The 25,698-nt window shown below is 37.5% G+C and overlaps 1 protein-coding gene across 10 annotated transcripts in view; it reads right to left on the minus strand.

The window, feature by feature from the left end:
* DCX (doublecortin) overlaps positions 1-25,698 on the minus strand; it is a 378,912-nt gene that overhangs the window by 267,973 nt on the left and 85,241 nt on the right. For all 10 annotated transcript variants that reach the window (XR_006339728.1, XM_043895318.1, XM_043895319.1 and 7 more), the window contains one exon: positions 19,752-19,823. The gene's annotated coding sequence lies outside the window, so the exon portion shown is untranslated. The remainder of the gene's footprint in view (positions 1-19,751; positions 19,824-25,698) is intronic.

Here is a 25,698-nt window from a genome sequence, read left to right on the forward strand (position 1 = left end):
AGTTGTGGGTTTGTCTGTTTTTCCTTGCAGCTATATCAACTTTTGCCTCATAAACTTTGAAGTCCTGTTATTTGATGCATAAACAATTTAGGATTGTTATGTCTTCTTGTTTAATTGACCTCATTATCATTATTAAATAAATTACTTTATCTCTGGTAATATTTTGCTCTGAAATCAACTTAGTCTGATAGTCATATAACCACTCCAACTTTCTTTGATTAGTGTTAGCATGCTATATCTTTTTCTATTCTTTTATTTTAAACCTATTTGTGCCTTTAAAGGGTATCCCCCTATTGTATAGCACATGGAACTCTGCTCAATGTTATGTGCCAGTCTGGATGGGAGTGGGGTTTGGGGGAGAATGGATACATGTATATGTATGGCTGAGTCCTTCCACTGTTCACCTGAAACTATCACAACATTGTTAATCAGCTATACCCCAATACAAAAAAAAAGTTTAAAGTTTGGGGAAAAAAGTGTGCTTCCTGCAGGCAGAATATAGTTGTGTCTTAACTTTTATCCTATATAACAATCACTGCCTTTTAATGTGGATGTTTTAACCATTTGCTTTAGGTTTGAGTGTATCATGAAATTATTTGTTTCAATTTGTTGCATCTTTTTTTGTTCACTCTTCTCTCTTTCTGCCTTCTTTTGGATTAATTAGGTATTTTTTATGATCCCATTTTATCTCATTTGTTGACCTGTCAGCTATAACATTTTGTTTTGTTATTTTAGTGATTGCTTTAAGGTTTTTTGTATGCACATTTAACTTGTTACAGTATACCTTCAAGTAATATTATTCCACTTCACATATAGTAAAGGAACCTTACAATTACATATTTTCATTTCTCCCCTCACAACCTTCATGCTATTGTTGTCATTTTTTTTTTAGTTTTGTATATGCTCTAAATCACACAATACATTGTTATTTTTTTTGTTGTTGTTTAAACAATTTTTTACCAATTCCAGTGTTCTTCTTGCTTTTTGTTTAAATCAATACTTCCATCTGGTATCTGCCTGAAGAATATCCTTTAGTAAAACAGGGATAATTTTAGGATAAAACTAATGCTTCCTTCTAGCATATACTCCTTGTAGCATTTTATAATCTTTTTCATTTGCTAGTAGGAATTTGGGCTTCCCACATGGCTCAGTGATAAAGAACTCACCTGCTAATGCAAGAGATGTAAGAGACACAGGTTCAATCCTTGGGTTGGGAAGATCCCCTGGAGAAAGGCATGGCAACTCACTCCATTTAAGTTTGAATGCCTCCACTTATTTTTCACCAGAATTTTTCATTTTGTTTGATCATTTATTAAACTGTATATGTGCTACTGCTATCAGAGTGGGTTGGCAGGAATACTGGAGTGGGTTGCCATTTCCTTATCCAGGGGATCTTCCCAATCCAGGGATCAAACCTGAGTCTCATGTCTCCTGCACTGGTAGGCAGGTTCTTTACCACTAGCACCACCTGGGAAGCCCATAGAAATAGTAGTGATGTCACAAACTCAGTATTGAGACACAATTTTGAGGTAGAAAACATGAACATGTACATAATAAAAGAAAATTCTTGCCTCCATTCAAATATATATGATAATTAAAAAAAACATATGAAACATGTTAAAAGCAAATTTTAAATATGCTGATAACTATTTCTTTAAAACTTAATGGAAGTAAACTGTTTCTCATGACAGTTATGCTCATTCATATTGGATTTATGTATATAATCAATCAAAAACAAAGTAGTTAGCCAGTAATGACTAATATAATAATGATGAGATTCTGAAACGGGCAATTGAATATGCATCAGTTGCTTTTCACATGTAAATTCCATTACTAACAGAGCATTACTGTTCCCTTGCATTTCTATATAACACTGTAGCTAATAGGAGTATCATGATAGAATAAGGAGAGAAAAGGTCTTTATGTTGCATTTGCAAGTTTATAAGAAGCAAAAAAAAAAATCTAGATTTAAATCACAGCAGAAGCTCCTCCTTATCTGGGCACTTAACAAATAGTTTAGGATGAGAATGCAACTAACAGATTTGTATCTAATCTACAATTCAGCTGTAAATTCTCTTGTGGGCATTGGTCTGTCTCCTTTTCTTCAGGAGCAAAATGTATAAAGCATTTTTTTCAACTCTAGATTCAAATGAATGTAAATAGCTGAATTCTTTCAGACTTAAAGCATCTAGCTTTTGCCTAGAATGACTAATGCCTGAGCATTTGCCTAGAATGACTACATCTATAAACAGGTCAATTTATCTCTTGAAGAAAAATGTAGATTTTCCAAGTGTTCTGCATTTTTTTTAATTTACGAATCAAGAGGGTAGGGAAAGGAACAGAACAGAGACATCTCAATTAGAAACTGCCTGCTGGCCTAGCATCAGAACCATTTTTTCCCCCAATTTAGTTAGCAGAATAAATAAGAAATATTCACTTAAGTCTCTGCTGAGTATACAATCCTCTAATAAGCATAGTGGAAGGAAAACTTGATAAGGTTCCATCCTTATCCTCAAGTAACATATATATGTCATCTGGATAAGTAGACATGATTTAATGAAGAAGCATAGGGCATCCATAAAGGCTTTCTTCATCTTATTAATGGTATCACCATTTGCTCAGGAAAGACTTTGGTGGTACTATATTCTTGATTACTTTTTAACTCCTACATCCAACTCATCAACAAATCCTGCTCGCTCTGTCTTCCAAACATGTCCAGAATCCACTATTTCTTACCACCTCCATAGCTACTATCCTGGTTCAGACCACTGTCATCTGTAGGGGAGGAAAAAATTGTCCTCTATCCTCTTAGAGTGTCCAGCTGGGCCTAAGAATTAAACTGACATAAAACAGATTAACAGAAGAAAAGTATACAAGTTTTAACTTTTTTTTAACATGTACATGGGAGTCTTCATGAGAAAAATGAAGACTAAAGAAGCAATTAGAGTTGAACACAGATGTACTGAATTAGAGGAACTTTTCAGGTGGCGCTAGCTGTAAAGAACCTGCCTGCCAATGTAGGAGATGTAAGGGACATGGGTTTGATCCCTGGATTGGGAAGATCCCTTGGAGGAGGGCATGGCAACCCACTCCAGTGTTCTTGCCTAGAGACTCCCATGGAGAGAGGAGCCTGTCAGGTTACAGTCCATGGGGTCGCAATGAGTTGGACATGACTGAGTGACTAAGATCAGCACACATCATTGCTTACATGGAAATTTCATCTCTTTTTAAAAGAAAGGAAAAAGGTCAGGCGGAGTATCCTTCTAACATCTGTTGTTTTTCAAGTGCCTTTAACTCCAAGTAGGTGATGTGCTAGAGCAGTATATTTTGTGAGGCATGCTGTGAACTCTTTCACTTCTCTCACTTAAACTATGGCAATATCCTCCTTGGTGGCCTCTCTGCTTCTACTCTTGTCTGTCTAATCCTTTTTACAGCCAAAGCAACCTTTTAAAACTATAAATCAGCTCACCTTACTCTCTTGTTGAGAATACTCCAAAGGGTTCCTATCACAATGGAGTCAAATCAAATTCATCACCATGGATTTCAAGGCTCTTCCAGACCTATTCCCCACCAGTCTGTCTAACTTCATCTCCTAACATTTTATGCTCGTTCCCTCCACTCCAGCCACACTACCCTTTCTGGGGTTTTTCAAACGCCATGCTTGAGAGACTGAATATGCAAACAGATCATGGCCAGACAAAATATAAATATAGAACTCTGACCCACAATTGGTAGAAAGCACTCAAGAAACCAACTTACTTTCTACAAGTCTGACTTGTAGGAAGTCAGACTACTATCTCTAGTAACCAATCCAGCAAACCAAACAATTCTCCATGTTATCATCATCCCCAAACATCCAGGACTTGATTAAAAAATGACAGCTCCCCTAATTTTTGTCCCAGCTTCCAACTTAGGAGCAACCAAACAAAGCCAAATATGCATCAATCACACAGGATTCCCTGCTTCTAGTTAGCCTGCCCACAGTTACTCCATGCCAACAGCCTCCAATCAAGGCATACCTGAAGCTATCCTTTTTTTTCATGATAAAGTGTCCCTCCTCACCTTCCTAAGGAAATGAAGACCCCCAAAGAAACAGTTAAACCTGAGTATTTTTATGCTAGGTTTGATTAATGGAAAGTCCCAGAAAATGTGGTAGGACAAAAGGGTATGAGCTAAAGATACGTGTCTGTTTAGCTCCTCAATCATGTCCAATTCTTTGTGACCCCATGGACTGTTGCCCACCAGCCTCCTCTGTCCTTGGGACTTTTTTCAGGCAAGGATACTGGAGTGGGTTGCCATTTCCTCCTCCAGGGGATCGTTCTGACCCATGGATTGAACCCAGTCTCCTGCATTTCCTGCACTGGCAGATGGAGTCTTTACCACTAAACCACCCGGGGTGCCCCTATGAGCTAAAGATAGTAAACAGGAAAACTTAGGAAGACTTGTTCAGTCAAGTTCCATCTATCTCCAGAGATAAGGATATTCCTTTCCTTTAGGTATAAGGTGGGCATGAGGATCTTATAATCTGCTTCAGAGAGTTCTTCCTGCACCTACCATTTCTTAAATTCCTACAGCTCAAAATTTTCAATATGCCAGGGCACCATATTCTGGTGGTAACGTGTTCTGAAACCAGTCATTAGAAATAGTTAAGAATTTCTTTCACTACTTTATAGTCAGACTAATCTCAAAGGACCACTCTGTTCTCATATTTTCCCAGATAAGACCCAACTTCATCCTTCTTTATGACTCCCATATACCTCACAGATAACTCCCTTGTTTACCTGCCTCTATAAAATCTCAAACTCCCTTCGCTTTCTTTGAGATATTCATCATTAATGAACACTTGCCCTATTGGAATAGTCTGAGTAAAATAATTTCTTTAATTGTCTGGTGTATTTTGTCTTTCATTGCTTACATCTGGAACTCCTTTCCTATCTGTACCCTACCTACCCACCCACCACACACATACATACTCTAATAAGAAAGAATTTTATTCTATAAGCCAAATAGGTCAGCTAAGCCTTCCATCAGAACATTTGCTTTTGAGTGAAACTTCCACGCAAGATGCATATTAAAGTCCTCAAAAAGTTGGAACACTGATTTTTCCAAGCTTATCATAACAGAGTATAAGACTTTTTTGCCCTTGGAGCTTCCCTGGTGGCTCAGGTGGTAAAGAATCTGCCTGCAATGCAGGAGACCCAGGTTAAATCCCTGGGTTAGGAAGATCCCCTGGAGAACAAAATGGCAACCCACTCCAGTATTCTTGTCTGGAGAGTCCCATGGACAGAGGAGCCTGGCAGGCTACAGTCCATGGGGTCACAAAGAGTCAGACACGACTGAGCAACACTATTTATAATAGCCAGGACATGGAAGCAACCTAGATGCCCATCAGCAGATGAATGGATAAGGAAGCCTTGGTACATATACACAATGGAATATTACTCAGCCATTAAAAAGAATTCATTTGAATCAGTTCTAATGAGATGGATGAAACTGGAGCCCATTATACAGAGTGAAGTAAGCCAGAAAGATAAAGACCAATACAGTATACTAACGCATATATATGGAATTTAAAAAGATGGTAACGATAACCCTATATGTGAGACAGAAAAAGAGACACAGGTGTATAGAGCAGTCTTTTGGACTCTGTGGGAGAAGGCGAGGGTGGGAGGATCTGAGAGAATAGCATTGAAACATGTATGTTATCAAGTGTGAAACAGATCACCAACCCAGGCTGGATGCATGAGACAAGTGCTCAGGGCTGGTGCACTGGGAAGACCCAGAGGGATTGGATGGAGAGGGAGGTGGGAGGGGGGTTCAGGATGGGGAACACATGTAAATCCATGGCTGATTCATGTTATTGTATGGCAAAAACCATTACAATATTGTAAAGTAATTAGCCTCCAACTAATAAAAATAAATGAAAAAAAATTAAATTAAATTAAAATTTAAAAAAAAGAATAAGCACAGCTTTGTCTCAAGATGTTTTGTTGATGTTGGGGAAGCCAGTCCTTAAAATAAGGACTTTCATAGAATCATTTATAAGCTTATTTCCCTTAGCTTGACATTTCTCACAGGGCCTTTGATTCTGCAACCAAGAATTATCCTTCCAAGGTTTTTTTTTTTTGTAACTTACATTGCACTGTTGGGATCTGCAGTTAGAATTTCACACACCTCTCACTCACATACACATCTCTAGTCATTTACTCATAGACACAAAATGTGAGGACCAGTTTGTAGCCTGTCAGTAGTCCAGGTGAGAGATGCTGAGGCTCTGACTAAAGTTGTTGCTATAAGAATGGGGAGAGCCTGAATTTAAAAAACATTAAAGTAAAATCAATAGTATTTTGTGATCAACTAGATTTAAGTGTAGTGAGGGAAAAAAACAAGAATTGCACTGAAGCTTCTAATTTTCAAGAATGGTAGAATTATGTATCATTCAAAATACCAAGAATATTTCCATTTTAATTCATATATTTATTGAGCAACTACCATGTGAAGGGGCTTCCCTTATGGCTCAGCTGGAAAAGAATCTGCCTGCAATGTGGAAGACCTGGGTTCAGTCCCTGGGTTAGGGACAATCCCCTGGAGAAGAGAATGACTACCCACTCCAGTATTCTGGGCTGGAGAATTCTATGCACTGTATAGTCCATGGTGTTTCAAAAAACTGGACACAACTCAGCGACTTTCACTATGTGAAGAGCACATGCATGGAGGAAGAATGGGGATGGAGTTAAGTTAAATGAGAGGTTTCTGGAGGACAGTCAAGTGGATAAATTGAAGAATAGTTGATAATACATGTCTGAAATTCAGGGAAGAAGTTGGTATTGAAAAAAGAGACATGAGAGCCATTAGTGTGGAGTTTATTACTGAAACTGTAGAAAAACCTATAAAGTAAGAAAAAAGATAATAAAAATGGGTAGAGACAGGAGGAGAAATAGGGGGGAAGTAATGTCATAAAAGTTAAAGAAGTAGAGCAGTTTTTCAGAAAGGAGATTTTTAAAAAATATTCCACATATGAGTGAAATCATATGGTATTTGTCTATCTCCATCCAACTTATTTAACTTAGTATAATACCCTCAAGGATAAACCTATGTTACCTCAATTTTACAAAAGAAGAAAGGAAAACCTGGTTAACAAGGACAGATATTGCAGAGGTCAACTAGAACTTGCATCTGGTAAATTAGGATGTCCTTGGTGGTTTTAGCAAAAATGCTTTAGAAGAGTGGTGGAAGAAAGAATAAATTATATAGTCCTTGTAATTAATTGATTTCAAAGGAAGCCAACAGATATCAATTACTTTATGTTACTGGCTGGTAAGTTTCACTTTGAAAGATTAAGGACATTTTGATTGGAACTTCTCAAGAAGACTCCCTTTAATGGAATGGATGCTCTTTGAAAATGTATTTATTCAACTTTGCATTAACTAGAATCTTGGCCATGGAAAGTGAAAGTGAAATTTGCTCAGTCATGTCCGACTCTTTGTGACCCCATGGACTATATAGTCCATGGAATTCTCCAGGCCAGAATACTGGAGTGGGTAGCTGTTCCCTTCTCCAGGGAATCTTGCCAACCCAGGGATCAAACCCAAGTCTCTCATATTGCAGGTGGATTCTTTACCAGCCGAACCACCAGGGAAGGCCATGGAAGGAATGCAGCAAGTCATTGTCAAACTGAAGATAACACTCATTCACTTTTATCTCTCTCTCATATATACATATACTTTTGAATAAAATATATTTATATTTTAATATACATACTTAAAAAATAATCATAGATTCACAGGAGTTTACAAAAGAAATGTACAGGGAAGCCCCATATACCCTTTCCCCAGTCTACTTCAATGCTAACATCATATACCACTATAATACATGATCAAAACCAAGAAACTCATTGTAGTTTTGATTTGTATTTCTCTAATAATGAGTGATGTTGAACATCTTTTCATATGTATCAGGAAACTCAAACAGGGGCTCTGTATCAACCTAGAGGGGTGGGATGGGGAGGGAGATGGGAGAGAGTTTCAAAAGGGAGGAGATATATGTATACCTATGGCTGATTCATATTGAGGTTTGACAGAAAACAGAAAAATTCTGTAAAGCAATTATCCATCAATAAAAAATTAATTAATTAAAAAAAGTAACTAACTTTGGCACAATCCATAGAGTTTATTCAAATTTCAATGGTTATACATGAAGTAGTTTATGTATGGTGGAGGTCTCTAGAATATTAGCACATGTGTGGTCTTGTGTAACCACCATCATAATCAACATTAAACTGTGTCATCACCACAATGCTCTATTATGTTACCCCTTTAGAAGTGTACCTATAAGTTCAGTTCAGTTCAGTTGCTCAGTTGTGTCTGACTCTTTGCGACCCCATGGGCTGTAGCATGCCAGGCTTCCCTGTCCATCACCAACTCCCAGAACTTGCTCAAACTCATGTCCATTGTGTCAGTGATGCCATCCAACCATCTCATCCTCTGTCGTCCCCTTCTCCTCCCGCCTTCAATCTTTCCCAGCATCAGGGTCTTTTCAAATGAGTCCATTCTTCACATCAGGTGGCCAAAGTATTGGAGCTTCATCTTCAGCATCAGTCCTTCCAATGAATATTCAGGAGTGATTTCCTTTAGGATGGACTGGTTGGATCTCCTTGCAGTCCAAGGGACTCTCAAGAGTCTTCTCCAACACCACAGTTGAAAAGCATCAATTCTTTGGTGTTCAGCTTTCTTTATAGTCCGGCTCTCACATCCATATATGACTACTGGAAAAACCATAGCTTTGACTATTTGGACCTTTGTCAGCAAAATGATGTCTCTATTTCTTAATATGCTGTCTAGGTTTGTCACTGCTTTTTTTCCAAGGAACAAGTGTCTTTTGATTTTATGGCTGCACTCACCATCTGCAGTGATTTTGGAGCCCAAGAAAATAAAACACTTGTCACCGTTTCCATTGTTTCCCCATCTATTTGCCATGAAGTGATGGGACTTGATGCCATGATCTTAGTTTTTTGAATGCTGAGTTTTAAGCCAGCTTTTTCACTCTCCCTTTCAAATACTAGCAGAAGCTCAGCCTAGGAGAAATAGGCCTTGATGTATTGCTTCATATAATTTCTTTTCATTCAAGTGCTTTTCAGTTCAAAAACATCTGAGCACCCTGAGTATCATTGATGTATGTGTGCTGTGAAGTACAAAATGAATAAGACAAGATCCTTGCCCTCAAAAAACTCACAACCTCGTTGAAGGGAAAGCCAACACAATTAAGATACATTGTGATAAGATATATAAAACGGGGCCAGTGAGGCTATAGGAAATATCAGGGCTGTGTTTTCCTTCATTTCTTAGCTTAGTGGCTTGCTCATGTGATGACACTGTAGGAGAAGGAAGTTTTCTCAGCTCTCATAGGGTGTCTGGTTGGATGTGAAAATTAAACTGACAAAGAGAAATTAACAGAAGAGTATAAAAGTTTTGCTACATTTTTACATTTAATAAAGAGAATGTAGACCTGAAGAAGTGACCAGAGCAGGAAGGCTTTATACCTTTTAGACAAACAATAAATTTGTGAAGAATTAACAAGGCAAAGGGGTTGGGGGAGGGTAGTTAGTGATGAAACAGTAACTGGAAGGATAAGGGTTTTAACAAGTTTTGTTTACACAGATTTCTCTGCTGCCATCTCTAGACAGATTAGAGTCTGTCTTCAGTAAAAGGAGAATTTATTTCCTGCCTTTAGGCAGAAAAGGGGGCACTTTTTTTTTTTTTTTTTTACTGTTTAGTGCTTTTTAATTGCCTTCAGCTCAAAATAATTTGTATTTCAAAGAGACATATTTTGGAGTGATAGATTGTGGTTTCCCTCAACATTCTATCATTCCCTGAGTGTTGTCACAGCCTGAACTAGAATGGCTGATTTCAGGTATGTTTTGTATGAATTAATAGAAACTTTAAAGTATTGTCCACTCTTGGCACTTTCAAATTCCAGAGTTTTTAGTTATACTACACAAAAATGTCTGACCTGAATAGATAAAGTGGAATATAAATACAATGGAATACTACCCAGTCATTACAAAGAAGGAAATTTTGCCATTCATATATCTTAAGGACTTTAATTATGCTAGGTGAAATAACTCAGATGAAGACAAATACTGCATGATCTCACTTATATATGAAATCCAAAATAAAAAAAACTAATAGAAAAAGATATTAGATATGTGGTTACGAGAGGTGGGGGTGGGGCATTTGGATGAATGTGGTCAAAAGGTACAAACTAGTAGTTATAAGATCAACAAGTAATGGGAATGCAATGTATAACATGATGACTATAGTTAACACTGCTGTATTATACATTTAAAAGTTAAGAGAGTAAGACTTAACCGGTCTCATCATCACAAGGAAAAAAATTGTAACCATATGAGGTGATGGATGTTAACTAAATTTTTGTGGTAATCATTTAACAATAAAGATACATCAAGTCATTGTGGTGTACACTTTAAACTTACAGTGTTGAATGTCCAATAAGACCCAATAAAATAAAAAGAATAAATAGAGAAAGTAGAATGTCTGACCAACACACGTGAATATTTGGGTTCTCTCTTAATCACAGGTGTTTAAAATTTTGGGCTTATATTTAATTCTCTGAAGCAATATGGTTGAACAGTAAGAATTCTGTAGCCAGAGTGTGTACATATGTGTGTGCTAAATTGCTTCAGTCATGTCCAACTCATTGCAACCCTATGGACTGTAGCCCACCAGGCTCCTCTGTCCCTGAGATTTCCCAGGCAAGAACACTGGAGTGGGTTGCCATTTCCTTCTCCAGGGGATCTTCAGGGATTGGCCTGCATGTCTTATGTCTCTTGCATTGGCAAGCAGGTTCTTTACCACTAGCACCATCTGGGAAGCCATGTAGCCAGAATGCCTGGGTTTATATCCCAACTCTCTAACCTTCAGCAGCAGGCTTATACTCTCAGTACTTCACTTTCTTCATCTGTAGAATATATAATTTGTAAGATTTCTATGAGGAATAAATGACTTAATATATACAAACTAGTCAGAATATGCCTGACACATAATAAGTATAAATACACAATTGCTATAAATACCATTCCTCCTTGCTTTGCTCCCTACATTTGTTTAATTTTGAGCCAGGTATATTTTTTCTCTACCATGGGCTTCCCTGGTGGCTCAGACAGTAAAGAAACTGCCTGAAATGTGGGGGACCCGGGTTTGATCCCTGGGTCAGGAAGACCACCTAGAGAAGGAAATTGCAAACCACTCCAATATTCTTGCCTAAAGAATTCCATGGACAGAGGAGCCTGGTGGGCTACACACCATGGGGTTGCAAAGAGTCAGACATGACTGAGCAAATAATGCCGCCACCACCACCATGCCTCTCCAATCCAGCCTCTCTACTCCATTCTCACAGATATTATGCTTTTACTACTGTTCCTTTGGAGTATTCGTTCCCCTGTTGAATTCATCCCACATTCCAAAGTCAAATTAATCTTCCTAAAATGAAGCTCCAAAGAGGTAAAACCTCCCTTCTCCCCATATATACAACACTGATTTTCAAACTGCAGACTCTGGAACCCTGAGACCCTATGACATTACTGTTAGTGATTCTGAAATCCATATATATCTAAATGTTTTCTCAACTAATAAAATCTACTAAATATACAAGATGTGATTATGTCCAAGAGGCATAATTCTAGTAACCTATAGTCTGTATTATGTGACTAGAAATTCTCAAAACCAAAGGCTGGACACTGGACCTGATTTAGTTTTGAGTCCTGGGATTTCTCATGGTGGGCTCCCGGCTGGCTCAGTGGTAAAGAATCTGCCTGCAATGCAGGAGACATCGGTTTCACCCCTAGGTCAAGAAGATCCCCTTGAGAAGGAAGTGGCAACCCATTACAGTATTCTTGTCTGGGAAACCCCATGAACAGAAGAGCCTGGTGGGCTACAGTTCATGGGGTCGCAAAGAGTTGGACATGACTTAGTGATTAACAACAACTCCTAATGGTAAAGGAAACAGGTTTCTCTGGACTTTTTTTTCCCCTACTCATATAAGAATGAGGTGTGTATTCAAAATATTTTAGCCAACCACATATTCTGAATACCTTTAATGTCAACAGTGAGAACTCATTTCTAAAGTTCATTGTGCTAATTAACAATCCACAAATTCCACCAATAAAAACCAGTTTCCAATGTTCACAATGTGATTAAAGTATATGATATTGCTATAGATAATGTAGCTATAAATAAAGAAAACACTTGTAGTAGCCACTTTATGGATAGATGCTTCCTAATTAAAATAATGGTTGGCTCTCTGGAACGTGAACTCCTAAGTATGAAATCAAGCAGGACCCTGTGGAGCCCTCTAGGGTACAAGAGCCTTTCCATAGCCTCCATTTCTTGTTTGTTGGAAAAATGCTTTCAGTATTCTAGACCTTCACTGAGTTCCAAAGGGCAGATTCAAACAGTTACTAATAGGAGTGAGGGAATGCAGAATAAAGGAAAGGCAGTCAAGAAACAATAGTGCAGCAATGGATCAGGGTCCTGGTTCCTTCTCAAGGAATAGATTAATGCATAACAATCTGGTACATATCTCTGAGTCTTTCTACAGGAACTAAGGGCCCTCACCCAAGTGGAAGATGGTAACTTCAGGCTTATAAAAACTCTTCCCCCAAAACCATCAGGGAGCTGGAGGTCTTTTGAGCACAGGTTGCCCATTCTCCTTGCACAACCCTTGCAATAAACCTTTCTCTGTTCCAAACTCTGACATTTCAATTTGGTTGGCCTCACTGTGTATTGGTCACACAAACTTGGGTGACAAGTAGAATACTACTCAAACCTGGGCTGTAACTTCAAGTAATACAGAAGCACAGTGTCATATTTTCTATGCTAAAGTGTTTTAAATGATAAATAACCTAACACTTCTGCTCTTATTCCTGGCTTGTAATTACCCAGTTGGCTCAGTGGTAAAGAATCTGCCTGCCAATGCAGGAGATTCAATAGATGCAAGTTCAATCCCTGGGTCAGGAAGATCCCCTGGAGGAGGAAATGACAACCCACTCTAGTATTCTTGCCTGGAAATTCCATGGACAGAGAAGTCTGGTGAGCTACAGTCCATGGGGTCGCAAAGGGTTGAACACAACTGAGCGTGCATGCAACTACCCTTTTAGTCTTCCCAGGTCATGTCAGATAATAATTACATAAAGTCTTTCTATAAAGCCCCAATGAGCTTCCGTAGAACTTAGAACTACTCTTAGATATCCACCTTATACTCTTTTAGTCCTTTTCCTCACACTGATTCTCAGAGGCGATAAAGTATAGCATGAGCGCTGGAGTCAAGCATCACCACGAACAATAGTGGAGGGGATGAATTCCAGTTGAGCTATTTCAAATCCTGAAAGATGATGCTGTGAAAGTGCTGTACTCAATATGCCAGCTAATTTGGAAGACTCAGCAGTGGCCACAGGACTGGAAAAGGTCAGTTTTCATTCCAATCCCAAAGAAAGGCAATGCCAAAGAATGCTCAAACTACTGCACAATTGCACTCATCTCACACGCTAGTAAAGCAATGCTCAAAATTCTCCAAGCCAGGCTTCAGCAATACGTGAACCATGAACTTCCAGATGTTCAAGCTGGTTTTAGAAAAGGCAGAGGAACCAGAGATCAAATTGCTAACATCCATTGGATCATCGAAAAAGCAAGAGAGTTCCAGAAAAACATCTATTTCTGCTTTATTGACTATGCCAAAGCTTTTGACTGTGTGGATCACAATAAACTGTGGAAAATTCTAAAAGAGATGGGAATTCCAGACCACCTGACCTGCCTTTTGAGAAACCTGTATGCAGGTCAGGAAACAACCGTTAGAACTGGACATGGAACAACAGACTGGTTCCAAATCAGGAAAGGAGTACGTCAAGGCTGTATAATATCACCCTGCTAATTTAACTTATATGCAGAGTACATCATGAGAAACGCTGGGCTGGAGGAAGCACAAGCTGGAATCAAGAGTGCCGGGAGAAATATCAATAACCTCAGATATGCAGATGACACCACCCTTATGGCAGAAAGTGAAGAAGAACTAAAGAGCCTCATGATGAAAGTGAAAGAGGAGAGTGAAAAAGTTGGCTTAAAGCTCAACATTCAGAAAACTAAGATCATGGCATCCGGTCCCATTACTTCATGGCAAATAGATAGGGAAACAGTTGCTGACTTTATTTTGGGGGGTTCCAAAATCACTGCAGATGGTGATTGCAGCCATGAAATTAGAAGTCACTTATTTCTTGGAAGGAAAGTTATGACCAACCTAGACAGCATATTAAAAAGCAGAGATATTACTTTGTCAACAAAGGTCCATCTAGTCAAGGCTATGGTTTTTCCAGTAGTCATGTATGGATGTGAGAGTTGGATTATAAAGAAAGCTGAGCACTGAAGAATTGATGCTTTTGAACTGTGGTGTTGGAGAAGACTCTTGAGAGTCCCTTGGACTGCAAGGAAATCCAACCAGTCCATCCTAAAAGAGATCAGTCCTGGATGTTCATTGGAAGGTTGATGTTGAAGCTGAAAACTCCAATACTTTGGCCACCTGATGTGAAGAGTTGACTCATTTGAAAAGACCCTGATGCTGGGAAAGATTGAGGGCAGGAGGAGAAGGGGATGACAGAGGAAGAGATGATTGGATGTAGTCACTGACTCAATGGACATGGGTTTGGGTGGACTCTGGGAGGTGGTGATGGACAGGGAGGCCTGGCGCGCTGCGGTTCGTGGGGTGGCAAAGTCGGACACGACTGAGCGACTGAACTGAACTGGATTCAAGCTGCCAGAATTTGAATCCCGACTCCACCTGTGACCTTGACAAGTCCTACAATTGCTTAGCAGTCTTTGCAATTTCCTTATTTGTAAAATGGCGATGTAGCAAATTAATTGTAGTATACATTTGCTCTGCTGACTGAGAATATTCAAGTTTGCCATAGGAAACAAGAAATTAAGTGGGAGAGATGCAATTCATACATATGTTAAGCAGAGACAAGTAGATTAGTAACTCATGAGACATTTTAGACATAGAGTAGATATATGTGTGCAGAACATAAATCAGAAGGGACAAAAGAACCAGGTAGGCACTAAATATTCGTGAAGCACAGGGGGCACCTAATATCCATGATACAACAACTATACATCAGGCCCCTGAGGGGTTCACTAAATATTCATGGTACACTAAACATACGAGGCATGCAGTATTCTTGAGGACCTAAATCAGCCACCCACAAGTGTCATGTATTCTGGACCCATGTATACTCTGGCCAGAAAATGAAAAATTAAAATCCCTAGCTGCTCATTGGGTTATAGCAAGCTTCAGGTTGCTTGTACAACTCTCCTATAAAGTATGTGTGTATAATTGGCTTCAGGCTTCTTTCATCCACAAAGCCCCTTTGCTCAAACTTCATCTCTGGTTCTCCTAACCACACTATCAGCAGAGAAGGCTAATGTGGACAAGAAAAACAGGATATGTGAAGATTGCATAACCCTGGTGTGGTTCAGCCTGCTGGCATCATATCCTGAGTACATTAACATACTGCAGTGTATTAATATATAATTTATATTAATATAATTAGTATATCTCTCTTCTCTAGTTTCTTACTGTAAATATTGAATTGATTTAATAAATCATGTTACTTGAGTAATCTGAGACTTATCTGAGTTTCTAGGAGCTCAGTCATTATTCCTCTCATGCTTTAGATTTTTATTTTTAATGGCCTTATTGAAATATAATTCAGTATCATATAATTCATACCTATTTAAAATGTAAAATTCAATGTTTATTGGTATATTATACTAAACTTTAAAAAATATATATATATATAAAAAATTTGCCATTCTAATTTTACAATGTAATATCAATTATTGATATGTTCACATGTTATCTAACTATCACTATTTTCAAAACTTTTTAATAACCCAAAAAGGAATATTTATAACCATTAAGCAATAACTCCCCATTCCTCCTTTAACCAGTCAGGATAACCTTTAATCTACTTTGTTTCTATGAATGTGCCTGACCTAGATATTTCATGTAAGTGGTAGCACACAACATTTGTCCTTTTGTATTTGACTTTCACTTAGTATGTTTCCAAGGTTCATCCATGTTATAGCATGTATCAGAACTTCGTTTCTTTTTATGATCAAATAATGCTCCATTGTATGTATATACCATCTTTTGTTTATTCATCCATCTGTTGATGGACATTTGGATTGTTTAAACCTTTTGGTTATTGTAAATAATGCAGCAGTGAACACTGGAGTACAACTATCTGTTTGAGTCCCTCCTTTCAATTCCTTTGAGTATGTATCTAGGAGTGAAATTACTGAAATACATGGTAATTATATGTGAAACTGTTAGAGGCTCCACCACCAAACTATTTTCCATAGCACTTGTGCCATTTTACATTCCTACTAGTAAAGTGCTAGGGTTCCAATTTCTCAACATTCTGGCCAAAACTTATTTTCATTAAAAAAATTATAGGCAAAAAAAAAATTATAGGCATCCTATAAGATGTGTAGTTGCAACTCACTGCAGTTTTGATTTGCATTTCTCTAATGCCTCCCTTTAGTTTTGTCTAAACTTACTCCCTTGAACAGATTTGGAAAACTCTTTCTGTAAAGGGACAGACAATAAGTATCTTAGGCTTCACAGGCTATATAGTCTGTTTTACAACAATTAAACTTCTGCTGTTGTAGTATGAAAGCAGCCATAGGTAATTACAATCAGACTTTATTTATAGAAACAACTGCTGGGCTAGATGTAACCCATGCGCCATAGTTTCCAGACTCCTAATCTAGAGCTATAGTCACTGTGGCTGAATTTGCTCCACATGCAAAAACATGAATATGAAGGAATTGCATTTTTATGTTTATTGAAATATATTCAAAGGCTATTTACTAAGTACCCACTATATCTGTGGCTCCCAGATATAGTCAGTACTCTGTGGTGCTAGCGGTAAAGAAACTGCCTGCCGATGCAGGAGAGGTAATAGAAGCGGGTTCTGTCTCTAGGTTGAGAAGAGCCCCTGGAGGAGGAAATGGCTACCTACTCCTGTATTCTTGCCTGGAGAATCCCAAGGACAGAGCAGCCTGGCGGGTTACAGTCCATAAGGTCGCACAGAGTCAGACACAACTGAAGCAACTTAGCACTCACATGTATGCACGCACCCACTATATACAGCATGTGCTAGGTGCTGGGTATACAGTAGAGAACAAAATGCAGTTCTTGCTCTCAAGGAGCACTTTGGAAAGTTCTGAGACCCTTTGAGTGAGATGACCTTTTATTATTTTTGTGATGCAATAGAACACTTAGCTCTGCTATAGAGATATTATGGCTTCATTGCAACAGGGAACAACAACACAAAAAGGACCCCACAATTAAAGGTTTAGATTCTCCTGGGAAAAGTCTTGACTCAATTCATTTGCTCATTTGTTTTACTTCTTTAAAAGTCACGCTAATTATTTAAGAGAAGAAGAGAGGCTCTAAACTCATCTAATTTTCTTGACTACTTTTACACATAAATTTTAAATTTCATGTGTTAATAATAAGTATATTTTAGGATGTGAAGCTGATAATCTCTTAGAAATTCCTCTATGTTTAATCCTTTCTGTTATCCCTCTCACACTCAATGATGTCACTGAGGTGAATAAGAACTGACTCTACAAAAGAAAACTGAAAGGGTGAAAAGGACAAAGATCAAGTCAAATATGAATAGAGATAATAATGTTTTAAATCTTATATTTAATTTAACATGTACAGTCCACAAAAAGATGTGGGCAGCAATAGAATCTCCCTGGTTTAAATCAAGAGAATTTGGGGATTAGAAATGACATTTAATAGAATTATTATTATAAGCATATCTTATTATTAAGATGAATGAAATTCAAATTTTATTTGAGTTTCTGAACACATACTGAGCAATTACAAGAATGTTTAAATAAATAAATCATCAAAAGTCTTCTACTCAAGTTAATCCCCTTTAATTAGGCAAGAGCTTAGTAGAAAAGATTAGTCGTTACAGAGCTATCAGTATTTGAAAACTAAATTCAATTTGACAAATGAAAGAGATTAAATTCAAGGCAAAGCACAGGGCAAGGATCTAGCAATCAGAAGATCTATTTGTGCACCTAATTCCTTGAGTAAACCTGGGCAAAATACTTTAAACCCTAAGCTGTAGATTGATGTGTGGATAGAGGGATGGATAGGTAGAGGAATGTGTGATAAAGCAAGTTAAATAAAATGCTAATTATAGAATATAGATGGTGAGAATATGGATGTTAACTGTAAAATTCTTTCATCTTTTCTGTATGTATGAAAATTTTAGTAATAAACTATTGCAAATAAGAAAACTCCTCAGTTCCTTATAATTAGTGACAACAGGGTCATAGTCTTTGACTATAAAAGACAGTTTTTTGTGTGTGTGTGTGTGTGTGTGTGTTTTACCTGACATGCTAACCAACTTTTAGTACCTGCACTACATTTCTCACATATTCCATTATTTTATCTCTAATTTTAGGTGTTGGACTGGAAGGGATAGTTAAGATGGTATGGTATTCCTTCATTATCTTCATTTATGCCCACTCCACTGCAATTAGGAGAGCAGCCACAAGAATAATCAGAAGCTCCATGTCATGAATTTTTATGAAATGATTCCAAGGTTATAGCTGTCAGTCCATCCCACCAGAACAATAGCAGAGTTCACAACCTGTGTGGAATACGGATGAACCATATTTCTTAGGAGAGAGGGGATAATGGAGAAACAAAAGTTTCCTAAAACAAATACTCCTTAGTATTTTGTTGACAACTTATCCAATTTTATGTTTGTATCATGAAGGGAAAATGGGGTCTTTTCTCAAAAGGGAAATTCTATTATTAATTCTTAATCACTAAAGGAATTAATATTCAGGGCCCTACTAGGAAGCACGCTGGTTAGAAAGGTAGAAAACAATTTTAGTGTGAGTTAGGTGAAGAGGGCAAACCATGAGATGTAGCTGGGTATGAGAGCTGCTCTGTGAGGCAGAGACTTTTTGGCTATTTCTGCTCACTACTATTTCCCTAGGTCCTAGAACAGAGCCTAGGATGCAGTTATTGTTGTTGTTTAGTGGCTCAGTGGTGTCCGACTCTTTGTGACCCCTTGGACTGTAGCCTGCCAAGCTCCTCTGTCCATGGAATTTTCCAGGCAAGAATACTGGAATGAGTTGCCATTTTCTTCTACAGGGGATCTTCCAGACTGAGGGACTGAACCTGCATCTTCTGCATTGCAGGTGGATTCTTTACCACTAGCCACTTGGAAAGCCCTAGCACACAGTAGGTACTCATTAAATACTGAATAAAGGAATTCTCCCCAGTTGACTAGATTGTAAGCCCATTTACAGCATGTACCAGAGCATGCCATTGATTATATTAAAAAGAACCAGGCAGTCTAGCCCAAAACTAAAACACCATAGTTTAAAATTAGAATACCAGTAGGATGCAGCATTTCTCATCATTCTTGTAGTATGACTCTTTCTCTTTCTCTCTCTCAGCTTGTTCATTCAGAAACTTTAACGACTTAACACTTTGCATGAGATGAGTTATGTATTTTGAAAAAGAAGAAAGGGAACTTTTACTTTCAGATACTAAGAAGACTAACATTTCCTAGTTGTAATTTTAAGACATTTAGGCAGTCATGTGTATATTACAGTTAACTGTTTTCTGTAGAATTTGCCTACCTTTATGTTGCTGTGACTTTTGGATGACTAGAAGAGCTCTTATGAATCAGGAAGTATCAATGATTGCTATTCCTGAAAAACAAAAAAAGAACCAATAAATTTGTAAATTTTCACTGCCTGTTTGAGATAGAGCTGGGAATTAATCACCTATTCATTCAGTCATTCAACAGGTACTTAATGAGTGGCTATAATGCTTCAAAAGAATTGATGCTTTTGAACTGTGGCATTGGAGAAGACTCTTGGGAGTCCCTTGGACTACAAGGAGATTAAACTAGTCCATTCTAAAGGAAATTGGTCCTGAATATTCATTGGAAGGACTGATTCTGAAGCTGAAACTCCAATACTTTGGCCACCTGATGTGAAGAGCTGACTCACTTAAAAAGGCCCTGATGCTGGGAGAGATTGAAGACAGGAGGAGAAGGGGACGACAGAGGATGAGATGGTTGGATGGCATCACCGAATCAATGGACATGAGTTTGAGCAAGTTCTGGGAGTTGGTGATGGACAGGGAAGCCTGGTCTGTTGCAGTCCATGGGGTTGCAAACAGTCAGACACAACTGAGCTACTGAACTAAACTGATAATGCTTCAGGCACTGAGCTAGGCCTTAAGAATACAAAAACAGTGAGAGTGGATCCATCTCCTACAGGAGCTCACAGCCTAGTCAGAGAGGGAGAGATAAGGATATCAATCAACAGAGTGCAGTGTAATAGAAAAGTACTGCAAAAAAGCAATAGAGAAATGGGGGAACTTGGCCAGTTTTCTAGTGTAATTGACTAAACAACATTAACTAATAACAGAATCATTTTAAACAATAATAAAATCATTTTCATATCAGAAAAGTTTTGAAAAACTATGAGCCAACTATAGTATTTCACTTAAAAAAGAAACTAATTTTATATTACTATTTTGTTAGTGTGTTGGTGCACATGGTCTTTAAAAACAGAACATGAAAAATGTGAAAAGTGAATTGTTATACAGGAGTACAAGCTTTAATAAATAGCATAATTCTTAAACAATTGTGAGATAGAATTCACATATCATAAAGTTCACCTTTTAAAGTGCATATTTCAGATATTTGGCCCATTTTTTGATTGGGTCATTTATTTTTCTGGAATTGAGCTGCAGGAATTGATTGTATGTTTTGGAGATTAATCCTTTGTCTGTTTCTCCATTTGCTATTATTTTCTCCCATTCTGAAGGCTGTCTTTTCATCTTGCTTATAGTTTCCTTTGTTGTGCAAAAGCTTTTAAGTTTCATCAGGTCCCATTTGTTTATTTTTGCTTTTATTTCCAATATTCTGGGAGGTGGGTCATAGAGGATCTTGCTGTGATTTATGTTGGAGAGTGTTTTGCCTATGTTCTCCTCTAGGAGTTTTATAGTTTCTGGCCTTACATTTAGATCTTTAATCCATTTTGAGTTTATTTTTGTGTATGGTGTTAGAAAGTGTTCTAGTTTCATTCTTTTACAGGTGGTTGACCAGTTTTCCCAGCACCACTTGTTAAAGAGGTTGTCTTTTTTCCATTGTATATCCTTGCCTCCTTTGTCAAAGATAAGGTGTCCCTAGGTTCGTGGATTTATCTCTGGGCTTTCTATCTTGTTCCATTGATCTATATTTCTGTCTTTGTGCCAGTACCATACTGTCTTGATGACTCTGGCTTTGTAGTAGAGTCTGAAGTCAGGCAGGTTGATTCCTCCAGTTCCATTCTTCTTTCTCAAGATTGCTTTGGCTATTCGAGGTTTTTTGTATTTCCATACAAATTGTGAAATTATTTGTTCTAGTTCTGAGAAGAATACTGTTGGTAGCTTGATAGGGACTCCATTGAATATATAGATTGCTTTGGGTAGTATACTCATTTTCACAATACTGATTCCTCCAATCCATGAACACGGTATATTTCTCCATCTATTTGTGTCCTCTTTGATTTCTTTCATCAGTGTTTTATAGTTTTCTATGTATAGGTCTTTTGTTTCTTTAGGTAGATATACTCCTAAGTATTTTATTCTTTTTGTTGCAGTGGTGAATGGAATTGTTTCCTTAATTTCTCTTTCTGTTTTCTCATTGTTAGTGTATAGGAATGCAAGGGATTTCTGTATGTTAATTTTATATCCTGCAACTTTACTATATTCATTGATTAGCTCTAGTAATTTTCTCATAGAGTCTTTAGGGTTTTCTCTGTAGAGGATCATGTCATCTGCAAACAGTGAGAGTTTCACTTCTTCTTTTCCTATCTGGATTCCTTTTATTTTTTTTCTGCTCTGATTGCAGTGGCCAAAACTTCCAAAACTATGTTGAATAGTAGTGGTGAGAGTGGACACCCTTGTCTTGTTCCTGATTTTAGGGGAAATGCTTTCAATTTTTCACCATTGAGGATAATGTTTGCTGTGGGGTTGTCATATATAGCTTTTATTATGTTGAGGTATGTTCCTTCTATTTCTGCTTTCTGGAGAGTTTTTATCATATGTGGATGTTGAATTTTGTCAAAGGCTTTTTCTGCATCTATTGAGATAATCATATGGTTTTTATCTTTAAATTTGTTAATGTGGTGTATTACATTGATTGATTTGTGGATATTAAAGAATCCTTGCATTCCAGACATTTCTCCAAAGAAGACATACAGATGGCTAACAAACACATGAAAAGATGCTCAACATCACTCATTATCAGAGAAATGCAAATCAAAACCACAATGAGGTACCATCTCACGCCAGTCAGAATGGCTGCTATCCAGAAGTCTACAAGCAATAAATGCTGGAGAGGGTGTGGAGAAAAGGGAACCCTCTTACACTGTTGGTGGGAATGCAAACTAGTACAGCCACTATGGAGAACAGTGTGGAGATTCCTTAAAAACCTGGAAATAGAACTGCCATATGACCCAGCAATCCCACTCCTGGGCATACACACCGAGGAAACCAGATCTGAAAGAGACACGTGTACCCCAATGTTCATTGCAGCACTGTTTATAATAGCCAGGACATGGAAGCAACCTAGATGCCCATCAGCAGATGAATGGATAAGGAAGCCTTGGTACATATACACAATGGAATATTACTCAGCCATTAAAAAGAATTCATTTGAATCAGTTCTAATGAGATGGATGAAACTGGAGCCCATTATACAGAGTGAAATAAACCAGAAAGATAAATACCAATACAGTATACTAATGCATATACATAGAATTTAAAAAGATAGTAATGATAACCCTCTATGCAAAACAGAAAAAGAGACACAGATATGCAGAACAGACTTTTAGACTCTATGGGAGAAGGCGAGGGTTGGATGTTCTGAGAGAACAGCATTGAAACAAGTATACTATCAAGGGTGAAACATCACCAGCCAAAGTTGGATGCATGAGACAAGTGCTCAGGGCTGGTGCACTGGGAAGACCCAGAGGGATGGGATGGAAAGGGAGGTGGGAGGGGGGATCGGGATGGGGAACACATGTAAATCCATGGCTGATTCATGTCAATGTATGGCAAAAACCACTACAATATTGTAAAGTAATTAGCCTCCAACTAATAAAAATAGATGGGAAAAAAGTGCATATTTCAGTGTTTTTTGGTATATTCAATGAATTTATAGCCATTATCACTATGTAATTCCAAAATAATTTTAACTACCCTGAAAGAAACCCCATTTTCATTAGCAGTCACTCCCCATTTCTCTTTAAAAACTCCTCCCAGCCCCTAAGCAACTACTAATCTACTTTGCCTACTCAGGACATTTCATATCAATAAAATCATATATATGGTATTTTGTGTCTGGCTTCCTTCATTTGGCACAATGTTTTCAAGATCTACCCATGTCTAGAATGTATCAGTAGTTTATTCATTTTCATGGCTAAATAAAATTCATATATACACACACATATATATATATATATATATATATATGATGGTAAGCATCTTAGTGGTTGTTTACTGGTCATTTGTATGTCTTCTATAGAGAAATGCCTATTTAGATCCTTTTCCGGTTTTTAACTGGATTATTGTTCTTTTATTATAGAGTTGTAAGAGTTCCTTATGTATTCTAAGTACCTTATTATATATGAAATTTTGAAATGTTTTCTCCCATTCTGTGGGTTGTCTTTTCTCTTTCTTGATGGTATCATCCATAGCACAAAAGTTTTTTTTTTTTTTTTTTTTTAGGGTTTTTTTTTTAATTAATTAATTTATTTTTTCAGTGGGTTTTGTCATACATTGACACGAATCAGCAATAGATTTACACGTATTACCCATCCCGATCCCCCCTCCCCCCTCCCTTTTAAATTTTGGTATAGTCTAATTTATCTTTTCCTTTTGTTTTGTCACTTGTGCCTTTTTGGTGTCATATCTAAGAAATCACTGTTTTAATCCAAAGTAACAGCACAATTTTTAAACAACAGGTCAAATATAACCAAGCAGTCAAAACAATGGTATCTTCACAACTACCTATGGTTGTTGGCTGCCTTACTATCATTAGATCATATTTATTTAACACTTTTATCTTTTTCAAAGTACTTTTTACCTGGAGACTCAGCCTAGCATTTAATTCAACAAACTATCACAGAGGCTAATATCAGGCACTCTCATCCCCAGGATTCAAGGATGATTAAAACAGTATCCCTGAGAAAGACACTGAATACTTACCTACAGTATACTGTGTATAAGTATTATGAAGAGGCAATATACATGATGCTATCAGAACACTGATGAAGTAATTCTACTTGGCGTCGTGTTGGGAGTCAGAGAAAGTTTGCAAAAAGAGTTTAGCCAACTCAATAAATATTTATTGAGTATCTATTCTATGGTAGATATTGTGCTAGGTTCCAGAATGTAGCAGTGAACAATTCTGATATGGTTGTAGCTTTCAAGGAGCTGACAGTCTAGAGCAGATGTGGCCTGTGAATGTTCTGTAAACTAAGAATGATTTTTACAGTATTAAAGAGTTACAGCACAAAGAAGGATATACAACAGCAAGAAAAATAAAACAGATATGCCCAGATGGTCTAAAATATTTACTATCTGGTCATTTATAACAAAATTTTCCTGTCCCTTGGTCTTGAGCAGTGGATCTCAAATTTGGCTACATATTGGAGTCACTTGGGAAGCTTTTAAAAAAATTTACACAGATACATGAGTCCCAAACTGAGATTCTTATTTAACTAGTCTGTTGAATGGTCAGAGCCACAGAAATTTTTAAAAGCTTCCCAGTTGATTCTAACATAGAGGTAATTGAGAAAAATTAATTTGAGAAAAATTAATTTGAGAAAAATTGTTCTAGAGTAATGCTGTCAACTAGAGTTTTCTGCAATGATCAAGATGTTCTACAGAGTCAGTCCTCCCTATTCATGGATACAGAAACTTTGGGTAAGGAGGATTGATAGTAAGTACTATGCCATTTTATAAAAGGGACTTGAGTATCCACAGATTTTGGTATCCATGGGGGTCCTGGAATCAATCTCTTGCAAATACAAGCCACGGCTGTACTATCCTGTCCAACATTGTAGCCACCGGTGACATGGATACTGAAATCGGGATACAGTTGTTGACCTAGGAAGTGAATTTTTAATTTTATTTAATATTAATCAATTTGAATCTAAAATAGCCACATGTGGCTATTGACCACTATATTGGCTATGGCAGTCCTAGAAGGAAGGCTGATATGAAACAAAGATCAAATGATAACCTTGGAGAAGTTATATGTTCTGTTCCAATTGTTTTACATATCACAACTTCTTTAATCCCCACAACCCCCTGGGCCAAGTATGATTATCTTCTCCATTATCGAAATTAACAAACTAGGAAATAGAGAGGTTTAACTGAGAGTTTAAATAATTTGCTCAAGGTCTAAGAGTTACTAAGTGGTAGAATTAACATTAGAACTCAGGTTATTTGGTTCTAAAACCCATGCTCTTAATAATTCACAAAACCCATCATTAGTAAAATAATATGTGCACAAACATAGGA

This window comes from Cervus elaphus, chromosome X (genome assembly GCF_910594005.1).
Source record: "Cervus elaphus chromosome X, mCerEla1.1, whole genome shotgun sequence".
Taxonomy (NCBI): domain Eukaryota; kingdom Metazoa; phylum Chordata; class Mammalia; order Artiodactyla; family Cervidae; genus Cervus; species Cervus elaphus.